The sequence below is a fragment of the Acomys minous genome (assembly GCF_964271855.1).
Source record: "Acomys minous genome assembly, chromosome: 4".
Classification (NCBI taxonomy): domain Eukaryota; kingdom Metazoa; phylum Chordata; class Mammalia; order Rodentia; family Muridae; genus Acomys; species Acomys minous.
The window spans coordinates 90,621,100-90,633,168 of NC_140486.1; the positions used below are offsets into that span (position 1 = coordinate 90,621,100).

At 42.3% G+C, this 12,069-nt stretch overlaps 1 long non-coding RNA gene across 1 annotated transcript; it reads right to left on the reverse strand.

Moving 5' to 3' along the window:
- Positions 1 to 10,059: 10,059 nt before the first annotated feature.
- LOC311595948 lies at positions 10,060 to 11,504 on the reverse strand. Its single transcript, XR_014778630.1, has 3 exons — positions 11,411 to 11,504; positions 10,541 to 10,668; positions 10,060 to 10,227 (listed from the first exon to the last, which is right to left on the reverse strand). It is a non-coding gene; the product is annotated as an uncharacterized lncRNA (long non-coding RNA).
- Positions 11,505 to 12,069: the final 565 nt, after the last annotated feature.

Consider the following 12,069-nt stretch of genomic DNA (forward strand, 5'->3'; position numbering starts at 1 on the left):
GACGAGATGAGCACATCCACTGAGAGCCTCATGCTGCCTCAACACATAGCAGAACGTGGAAGGGCAAGAGGCATGTGTGACAAAGGCAAAAGATGAGGGTGGGACATGCTTTATACCAATCCACACTGTTGGCAACTAGTGCATTACTGTAAGAGTGAGAACTGACTGCGCAAAGAAGACATAAGTCCATGCCTGAGGTCTTAAACTCCACGACCAAAGAAACCCCCACCAGTTCCCACCAGGCAGCACTGACACACTGACCAAATGAGATCCTCAATACATGGACTTTTGGTAGCCACACTCAAACTGTGGCACAGTCTGCTGCCACATAACTCAAAGAACAACTGTCCCCAGAGAAACTGTGGAGGTGAGACTAGTCAGCTGGCATCATGAAAGACTTCTCAGACTTGATCTGGGCCTTGTTTGTTTATTCATCTTCCGGGAGTGTCATGGGAAGATGGCATCAGTTGCTGGCCACCTTGATGGCCATCTCTGCTAAAGGAAACCGCCCTCCTCAAAGTAGGATGCATCTGATGATGGATCAAAGTGGGACCTTTCAGAATCTTCTCTCCCTCACAAATCAGGACACCTCTGAATCATGCCAGTTTCAGAAGTTTTGTTGAGGGGGAGCTCACCCCACTCCCCCATACAATCCTATTTCTCCCCCCCCCCTTTCTGCTGCTGTGGGGAAGCAGGGTCTAAAGACTTTCTGATCTGTAAGCCACACCCCTAGGACAATCACGGAACAATCTCCCTGGAAAGGAAACAAATAAGAATAAGCTGGGGGATGTCCTGAGTTGTCACGTGTGGACTTGATTCTGGAGGCTCGTGTGAACAGTTCATATGGATTAGAGTAATACAGGCTGTTGGGAATAATCTACATAACGGACTGTGGAGGAAGAGGGAGGAGGTGAGCAAATGGTTTAGGCTATCAGGACCAACAGTGGAGCTCTAAGCTGAGGAGCAATCGGCACTGGCTTCTTGCTGTTGTAAAATGGAGAGGTGGGGAAGGCTCCTCCACAGTCAGCAAGTTGCACAGGGGATTGTGTGAAGGATGTGGGGAGGAGAGTAAAAGATGAAGGTTGGGGCTGGTACCGGGGGGTTCAGGTGACAGAGTCAGACTGGGAGAGATCTTACTTTGGAAAGCAAATATCTGCTCCATTTTGGAACTTCTGAGGTTGAGAGGCTAAATGGCATCTAGGCAAAGACATCTAGCAGGCTGCAGCAATGGGAGTGTGGTGTTCCCCAGTGGGATTTAGACGGGCATACTTGCTTGATAACTATGCATTGATTAACCTTTGAGTCCATTTAGGATACAACTTAAGCTATTAAAAACATGAATGAGCCAACCCTTGACACTATTCAGGGTACTCTGCCACGCTTGCAGACAAGAGCCTAGCATAACTGTGTTTTGAGAGGCTTCACCCAGCAGCCGATGGAAACAAACGCAGAGACCCACAGTCAAATAACAGGCTAAGTTCAGAGAGTTCTGTGGAAGAGTGGGAAAAAGATAGGATAGAGGGAGCCAGAGAGGTCGAGGACACCACAACAAGACCTACAGAGTAAGCTAACCTGGGCCCATGGGGGTTCACAGAGACTGAACCACCAACCAAAGAGCTTATGTGGGCCAGACCTAGACCCCTACATATATGTAACAGATGCACAGCATGGTCATCATGTGAGCTCCCTAAGATTGGGTGTAAGGGTTAGCTCTGACTCTGCTGTCTGCCTTTGGATCCCTTCCCCTAGCTGAGCTACCTTGTCTGGCCTCAGTGGGAAAGGATGTGCTTAGTCTTGCTGCGACTTGAGGGGCCGGGCTGGATTGGTACCCCTTAGCATCATCCTACTTCTTTGAGAAAAGGGAAATGGGAAGAGGAGGCAAGAGGGCAGGACTGGGAGGACAGGGGGGCTGGGATCTAGCTGTAAAGTAATTTTTTAAAAAGGGAGTATGTATCTAAGATCATGTTTTACTTATAAAAAAAGAAGCTCAGGCTCTCTCCTGTGGAATGGGTCTCAAGTTGGACCAGTCATTGGTTGGCCATTCCCTCAGTCTCTGCTCCATCTTCATCCCAACATTTTCTGTAGGCAGGGCAAACTTTGGGATGAAGGCTTTATGGGTGGGTTGGTGTCGCCCTCCCTCCACTGAAAGTCCCTCCTGGCTACAGGAGGTGGCAACTTCAGGCTCCATGTTCCCTGTCACTAGGAAACTCAGCCAGCATCACCCCATAGGTTCCCAGGGGGGGCCTCTCCTGTCCCAGAGATGTTCCCCCTGAAAACTTGTATAACCACTTTAAAAATAAATCTGGAAGTTTCTTAGAAAACTGAGAATAGATCTACCTCAAGACTCAGCCATACCGCTCCTGGGCATATACCCAGAAGATGTTCCACCATACCATGGGGACACTTGTTGAACTATGTTCACAGCTGCTTTACTCAGAATATCCGGAAACTGGAAACAACCTAGATGTCCCTCAACTGGAAAAAATGGGTGGGAAAAATTGTACATTTACACAATGGAATACTACTCAGCTATTACAAACAAAGACAGCATGCTACTCGCCGGCAAATGGATGGAACTAGGAAAGATCATCCTGAGTGAAGTATCTCAGACCCAGAAAGACCCACATGATATGTGCTCATAAGTGGACATTAGCCATAATGTATAAGATAACCATACTACAATTCATAGGCCCAAAAAATGTCAAGGAGGTCCCAAGGGAGGATGGTTGAATCTCACTCAGAAGAGGAAATGAAATAGACATCTGAAGTGGAGGGGGGGGAGCTGTGTGGGAGAAGGGGGTGGGGAGGGTAACAAGGGTGGAGATCAGGTGTTGAGAGGGCGAGGGAGGGGGGTAAAGGAAGGGAAGACTGGGAGAAAGAACAGAAATGAATGGGTTTCTAAGGAGGGGTATCATCAAAAAAGGAGCTGGAGAGAGCTAGAGAGAGGGCGCTGAAGCATCCGGGCGGGGGGGCGGGGGGGGGATAAAGACTAGATACAGCGAAGAGCTCTTCATTCCAGGAGGCGCTTGCTATGTGCAGAAAAGAATTGGATGCGATTGTTCACAAGAAAAAAATTCATTCAGAGAAGGGTGAACTCGGTCCCTCCTTCTGAATGTGCTACAGGGTGAATAGTGGGTTTTTATAGAGAACAACATAAAAGCAGTTACTAAGGAAAATGGGATATATGAAAAAGAAAAAATTTAGAGTGAAGAAGATTTGATAATATCCAAGCACAGCAAGACTGGTTTTTAAAAAGAAACATTTACTTCTATTAGTATGGCTATAATTGAATTTTCTCAGAGCCAAAGCTGAAATGACAGCATTTTGGCATCTTAAGAGACTGGGATGACACTCCAGTGCTTATTAGAAGCCAATTTTGATTTATCAGTAGACTGGTTGTTTATCAATAATATTACAGTGGTTCTCTGCAGAAAAATATTATTCTGGGTCACTATGACATAAAAGGAGAAGAGGGCAGAAGATGGGACACAAAGAAACTTGTTATTAAGCTCAAGTCTTCAAATTACGTCCTCAGAAGAATTCAGAGACGAGGTGAGACGCTTAAGACATCTCACTGGGTACTTAGTATTTTGAGAGCTGTGAATTGAAAATAAGAAAAGGAGAAGGTGGAAAGGGGGTTCACACAAGGTCATGGCTCTGATTGCATTGCATTGAGTTCTCAGCTATGTACCCTTTCTTTTCAGTGCCTTGTGGGAAGCCATAAAATAAGCTATATTCAATTTGCTATGGTTAGAGATGAAGAAATTATTTTTTTTCTTCATTGAAGTTGAAAAACTAAGAACAAGCCTTGTATTTACACACGACCATACACTCAGATGAAAGGAAGGAAATATAATCAACCCAGCCCATTTGTGCTTTGTTCTCGGACTCTATTCTGAGTGGACTGCTGCCACACAGAGTAAAAAGCCTCCAGTTTTTTGCAGATGAATGAATTGTGGGTGAGCATCCCTGGAAGTTCTTAGGCTTCCTGTGTGTGTATAATTTCATTCCCCAGAAAGCCAAACAACTGGTGCATCCCTCAATTGCACATCATCTTTATTAGCCGACTGTCACAAATATTTGCAATACAGGGTATCTCTCTGGCTGACTTGCCTGCAATAAAAAATGCAATCAATTGTATTCTTTCCTGATGCTGGGGAAAGAAACCAAAGCTTTGTCCATGCCAGGAAAGTACTCTACCACTGAGCTGCATGCCCAGTCCTCCTGCAGTATGAGGACAGTTTGCCAGGTAGCTTTACAATGTATTTACTTTTGAAGATTATATATATATGTAAAATATATTGTATTATTATGTACTATGTACCACATGTATTATGTATAAATGTATGTATTATACAATTATAATTATATAACGCTGAAAAATATTTAACTATATATAACTTCTTACATATATAATGTATGCATATATATACTTTTATTACAGTCTCATGTAAAACAAATAATAAAAGATGATCAATGCATGCATTACTTATTTCCTCAAAGCCATAACAAAATACCTGATAAGATGCAACTTAAAGGCGGGGAGAGTTTCTTTTGGGTCACAGCTTAAGAAGGGTTGCAGTCCACCATGGTGGGGGACCATGTTAACAGGAATGGGAGATAACCAGTCATATTGCTTCCTCAGGCAAAAAGAGGCGCTCAGTCAGGAGGTGGGGCTAGACTTCCAAACCTCAAGACCCACAGCACAGTTTACTTGTTTCCTGTGGTGCAAAAACTTCTCCTGTCTTCCAAAACCGCATCACCAATTAGGGACCAAGTGTTCAAACACATGAGACGATGAAAAACATTTTAGCGTTCAAACTATGACAATATTTAGAACCAAACTCCTTGCACGAAAGGCAATTGAGATTTTTGCTTTTGAAAGGAGGGCGCCCCCTGCCCAACCACAGAAAGAATGAAACCATGGAAACGTGGTCCATAGAACTGTCCCATCCCTGGGTGACTCTCCCTGCCCTTCACCATTCAGTGTGCAGGAAGGCAGCAGCTGAAGATGGCATGGGATGGCCTGCTCCTTTTCATGGGACCATCTTAGAGTCAGAGAAAAGTGTAAAGTCTAGAAAGTTCTGTGCAGGGTTTGAACCACAGTTCTTTAGAAAATTTATAAGTAAGTCAGACTGGAAATGTGTGGATTTTTTATGTGTTTAAAAAATTTTTTTTGTTTAAGTAATTTATTCAGATTACATCTCAATTGTTATCCCCTCACTTGTATCTTCCCATTCTCCTTCCCTCCCTCCTCCATCCTATTCCCTTCCCCTAGGTCTGTGGCAGAAGGGAACCTCGTCCCTGTCTATAAGATCACAGCCTATCAGGTCTCTTCCTGCTAGCCTCCTTACTCTTCTTCTGAGTGTCACCAGGTCTCCTCACCAAGGGGAAGTGGTCAAAAAGGGGGCACCAGACTTCATGTCCTAGTCAGTCCCTGATCTCCACATAACTGTGGAGAATATTGTGTCCATTGGCTAGACCTGAGTAGGGGTTCTAGGTTTACTGCATGCATTGTCCTTGGTTGGTACAGTAGTTTGAGCTGGCCCGCCTGGGTCCAGATCTGCCAGCCTTAATGGTCTTCTTGTAGGTTTTTAAGACCCTCTGGATCCTTCTATTTCCCCACTCTCCCTTACCTCTCTCATGTAGAGTCCCAATAGGAAGTTTTAGTATCTATCTCCATCTCCGGCTAAGTGAAGACTTTCAGGGGACTTCTCTGTTGGGCTAGTGTCCGATTATAAGTGAGTATATACCATGTGTATCTTTCTGGGTCTGGGTTAACTCATTCATGATGATCATTTCTAGTTCCAGCCACTTGCCTGCAAATTTCAGGATTTCCTCGTTTTTAATAGCTGTTTTCCATAGTGTAAATGTACCACAATTTCTTTATCCATTCCTTGACTGAAGGACATTTAGGTTGTTTCCAGGTTCTGGCTATTACGAATAAGGCTGCTATGAACATGGTTGAGCATATGTCCTTGTCGTGTGGTGGAGCATCTTTTGGGAATATTCCAAAGAGTGGAATAGTTGCAATAGCCTTGAGGTAGCCCTAATCCCAGTTTTCTGAGAAAGCACCAGATTGATTTCCAAGGTGGTTTTACAAGTCTGCACTCCCACCAGCAATGAAGGAGTATTCCCCTTTCTCTACATCCTTGCCAGCATGTGCTGTCACTTGAGTTTTTGATCTTAGCCATTCTGATGGGTGTAAGATGGAATCTCAGAGTCATTTTGATTTGCATTTCTCTGATGACTAAGGAGGTTGAGCGTTTCTTTAAGTGTTTCTCAGCCATTCAATATTCTTCTGTTGAGAATTCTCTGTTTAGTTCTGAGCCCCATTTCTTAATTGGGTTATTTTGTTTGGTGGTGTTAAATTTCTTCAGCTCTTTATATATTTTGGATATTACACCTTTGTCAGATGTAGGGTGGGTGAAGATCAGAGCTCACTGCTGGCAATGTAGGGCTCTGGTCTGAAAGTCTGCCTAGCATGCTCGAAGCCAGGAGTTCATCCTTAGCACTACATAAAACTCAATGTGGTGGTGCACACCTCTGAACCCAGCATTCAGGAGGCAGAGGCAGGAGAATCAGAAGTTCAAAGGCAGCCTCTGCTATAAAGCTGAATTCAATGTCCATGTTACACAAGACCTCATCTCCCCCCCCCCCATTGAATGAATGGATGAATGGATGGATGGATGGATGGATGAGTGGATGGATGGATGGATGAACATTTAAGGTAGCCAGGCTACGTGAAATTGGGTCTGCTAGCAGATGGGCATGGCTTTAATCTTATTTCTTCTCTTCTGATTGCCTGTCCAAAAGTTTTAGGTCTGAGATCTTCTCAACTGAGAATGTAAAGGATGAAATTCAATATTCTTTCCCAATCAGTAGCTTACCCAGATCTGATGGGCAGCCAATGAAACGTCTAATATGGGTGTGCCTTGGTAAGTGCCTGCCTGGCATCTTTCTGATCCTGAAATAGAGCAACACAGTGACGTATAAAGACTAGACTATTCTACATTCTTCACTTGTGGCAGCCAGCTAATGAGGAACAGACATCAAACCGGAAACACAAGAAACATTCTAAAGCCCCCCTTTCCCCCTTTGCTGGTAATGAAACTGGTGTTCCCAGAGGGAGGTGATTTTTTTTAATTGAAACTTTGGGTCAAGTTTGTAAACTAAAACACGGAAACAAACCTGTGTATGTAGGAATTAGTAAGTTTTCATTTGCATTTCATGGTCATCTCCGTCGATGGAACAACTCCTTTTGTCTAGAACCTTTTTGCATTGATATTTAATCAAAGCCATTGTGAATGAAGCTGTGTTAAGGCAGTGATGACTCCTACTTTGAATATAAGAACTCTACATGGGATAGAGAAACTAGTATTTTATAAATCACATATTGCTTATTATCATAAGTACTTACTATATGTAGATTTGATTTATGTTATTGTTATGTTTGGTGTAAACCATCAACAGAATCTAGATTCACATGGGCAATGAGCCTCTGGGCATGCCCGCAGGGGGTTGTTTTGACACGGAAAGACCCATATTCATTGTAGGTAAGTCCACTCTCAATCCTGGGCTGTGTAATATGGATGAGACAAGCTGACCACTAACATGAATTCGCCATTGCTTTTGCCTCTTAATGATGGATGAATTATCACTGGCTCCCCTCAAGTTCCTGCTGCTGTGAGCTCCCCACTGTGAGAGACGGCAACCTGACACTGTGAGCCAAAATGGACCCTTCCCTTCTTAGGTTGCTCCTGTTAGCATAGAGAAGCTGAGACAGGAAGTTCAGGTATACGTTGCTGGGGTTTTCATGAATGCTTGTGTGGGCGATGTCAGACAGGAGCTGGGCTGTGGAGAGGCAGATGCTGAAGAGCCCTGTGTCCGCCACCACATACATCGGGTACACTTCTGTGGCTTCGGATACGTCTGTCTGATGACACTTGAGCTCTGGCTGACAGTCAGTTTGATAAGAACCAGGGGCTGTGATTCTGTTCAAATAAGCCTTGATGCAGTTTCAAAGCTTGAAGATCTAACAATGTTGGCAAGACTGAAGCTGGTTTTGCTTTCACAGCGACATTTTCTCTCCTTGATCTCTATCCTAATGTTGGCCATGATTTTAACTGCCTTCATTTCTTTCTATCTCTCTCTCCCCCTTTTTACATGTTCTTATTGCTTGTTTACTTAAGTAATGTTAGCTTCCTCCACAAGAACAAAGACTTTTGCTTTTGACTATTTTGATGCATCCTCTTATGTCTATGATGGTGAATACCACTGCCTCTCTGCGTGTCCAGATATAATATCGAACAAATAAATTACTTTACTTTGGTATGGGTATGTGTCATTCCATTTTGGGGCTTTTTTTTCCTTAGCTATGTTCTCTACTAGCTTATGAATTCACCAGTGAGTTGAGACTTGTCAGCAGAGGACATGTTTGGAAACAGTGAGTGAGTGTTGAGTCATCTTAATAATTTCTTACTTAGGAAGCCATGTGGTTGGACTACCTTGCTCAATGTCCTAACTTCACTCCAAGAGAAGCAGGATGGATGACTACAGGAAATGAGTAGTGAATGCTCTTATCCCAAGAGGGGGTAGGGGCTCAGGGACCCACGTGGTACATTTTTGTCTTTCTCCATATTACTAGTACTGGTCAGCTGTCTATAAATTCTAATAGAGATGGTCCTTAAAAAACATTCAATTTTTAATGGTGAATTTTTCCACTGCTTTAAGTGGGGGATAAATATTATGATTTAAGGACCTCTTGTAAATGGTATTGCCTCCCCTCCCCCCTCCTTCTCCTCCTCTTTTTCATTTATTTATTTTTTACTTGAAATTTAGACGATGGCAATGATTGTCATCTTGACACTCAGGGGACCAAGGCAGGAGGATTTCAAGAATAAGAAGAGTGCCATTTTTAGGATCAGGACAACTCTGCATCAAGACCTGAATAAACAACAGAAGAATTGTTCTAACTTAGACTTAAACTTGAGCTCGGTGGGCTGCTTAGCTTCCCATTGGGTCACGTTGTCTTGTGAGGTTAGCCCTGAGGACTGGACACAACCATTCACAAGTCCATAAACAACATGCTTTACTGTCTCCCATGGGAGCTCTTTCCCTCCTAGACATGCTCATGTTTACACGTGACCATGTGACATTGTTTTGTAGCATACGGCTATTGATGAGGTTATGAACATGCTTTTACTTCTTCCTGGCTTTAAATGGGATAGAGATGTGAAGAGAATCACACAAACTTGGAGCTTGGCATTCTGGGACCGCTGGACTCACAGCAGCGGCCACATGCTTCCAGCCTTACTAAGAAAAACACACTTGCTCTGTTTAAGCACAGTATTCAGATTTTCTGCTACTTAAGATATTCCTGGCTCTCACATAGCATGTTACACAAATTATCTCAAACTAGATGTAGAGTGTTTCTTGTGTTTCCATGACAACTTTAGAATCTTGATGTTGCATATAAATTGTTTTTACCATAGGGAAAAGTGATTTTGAGTGTTTATATCTGCCATCTACTTTTAGCATTATATTTCAATTTAAAAAATCTCCATTTCAGAAGATATGCCTGTAACCACACCAAAGGAGTATCCCCATTCAGAAAGAAGTATAATTAAAATTTGATTACTGAATGAAAAAAAACCCAAAAACCAAAGTAACTGGTCCTTTTATTCCTTTGTAAAGACACAAATGAAAATTTATTTGTCGAAGTTGGCCAACTATACTCACTATTCCAAGCTTCATTTCAAAATGTGGCTAATTGCAATAGCTGAATTCAGTCAACGTTGTTTAAAAAAAATTATGATCTGTGCTGAAATGGAGGCCCAGTTGGTAAAATGTTTACCATGCGAACATGAGGACCAGAGTTCATTCTCAGATTCAACATAAAATCCTGGGCAAGGCAGCTGGAGAGATGGAGCAGCAGTTAAGAGTACCGACTGCTCTTCCAGAGGACCTGGGTTCAATTCCCCAGCACCCACATGGCAGTTCACAACTGTCTGTAACTACAAGATCTGATACCTCACACAGACATATATTCAGGCAAGACACCAATGCACATAAAATAACAATCAATAAATGTTTTTAAAAGGTGGGCATGGAGGCACCAATCTGTAATCTCAGTGCTAGAGAGGCAGAGATGGATGAATCCCTGAAGCTTGCTGGAAAGCCAGTTCAGTTGAATCAATGAACTCTGGGATCAACAAGAGAGTCTATCTGAAAAAGAAAAAAGAAAAAGGTGGAGAGTGGTTGAGAAAAAATATTGGACATGGGCTTTTGGCCTCCATATGTGTGTGTACATGCACAGTCACACACACACACACACACACACACACACACACACACACACACACACATTCAGTTGTACCCACATACATATGCTCATATACATGTATACTCATGAGCTTGCACATGCTCAGGCACAAATACAATTATTATATGGCTGGCATCAAGACTGACAGCAATTGGACATGATTCCCACTCAAAGGCATTCATATTCTAGTTGGAAAAAAATGGGGAGCAGACATACTTGTGTAGCTAGACGAAACAGAATCAAAACTGCAAAGAATCTTGAGCAGAGAAGAATTAAGTTCCTTAGATACGCAGGAGTCAAGACGAGTCCTCGGCCTGGGAGCCTGCTCAGGTTTAGGGTGTGTCCTGCAACATCACGTGGATCTGTGACCTCATTTGTCTATTCACAGATGCTCTGCACAGCAATCTATGCTTATTCTTGGCCCATGAGTTTTGAGGTTGTGAATCCTACATGACATGCAGGTAGAGATTTTATACTATATTTTATTAACTTATTCTTGTATTGCCAGGCTGTATTGATGCACCAGTCACCCCAAGTAATGACGTGGAATTTATACTTGAATGATACAAAGGCAACCTTTACACAGTGCACAAAATGATCACCCCAACATCTCCCCCTTTTAGTTCAATAAAAGGCTCTTTTTCTAACATAAATAAACCATATACAATAAGAAAAATTATGAGAGATATCAGGTGAGAATTAGATTCACTATGTCCAGTCCGTTTGTATTTGGCAAGCTTGGAGAAAGTACTCTACTATCTATCCTATCTTGGTGAGTCCAAAGTTCTGTGCATCCATCATAACTTGCATTTATAAACCTAAAAATATCTTTTTAGACCTTTAATCTCAATTGTAAGCCATAACTATATAGTCTTCAACTCCATCAGAGTCCTGAGAATAATAAATATTACTTGAGTAAACAGGAAGTTCAGATCAAGCAGCTTCCAAAATTATAAAAATGACAGAGGGTGCTGGCTGTGTGAACAGAGATTCCTCTGCAACCTTGGAGCATCCATCCTTGGCATACAGGCCTAGAATATCTGACAGATTTTTCTGTGAAGCAAGAATTATGAAGGACTGGCTTACCTTGTCTTAGAAAAGTTTGGCAGTTGACTTCCTTTGTGTTCTGCTTGTTCATGGTTGGGCAGCACGCTGTCAGCAGTTGAGGCAAGGACAGTTTTTCCCCCAGTGGCTAGTTTTGACACATTTGAGGCAAATTCCATATGGAGGTTCTTCAATTGCCATCATCTTCTTTGAAGTAATATGGAAGTCCTGCCAGAAGGAGACATATCTCACTGTCAAAAGGCCTTTTCTTATTCAAACATTTTAAAATCCCATATTCTGTCTATCTCTGACATATCTCTGTCTATCTCAGTATAGCTGAATAGACTTGTTTCTAGCTGTTTACTATCTGCTTAACTTTGAAAACATCTACAGGAGGTTAAATGAAGCTCATTTCTGTAATTAACTACACTAATACCCAGCAAGACCATAGGTTTGATTATTATAAGCGACTAACTACTAACTTGCATTTCTTAATTACCCTAAACAGTTTGTAATAATAATTTTCAAAGGACTAGAACTTCACATTACCTTATTAAATGAGTTGCATAGGTACCATGCCTTAAACAGGAGTTGAAACATGTATCTATAGTATGTTGTAACAATATATAACCGTAAATTTGTATCAACATTTTAAAATCTATACCAGTGTATTTGGCTTGTTGAAAAGTAGATTCAATAAT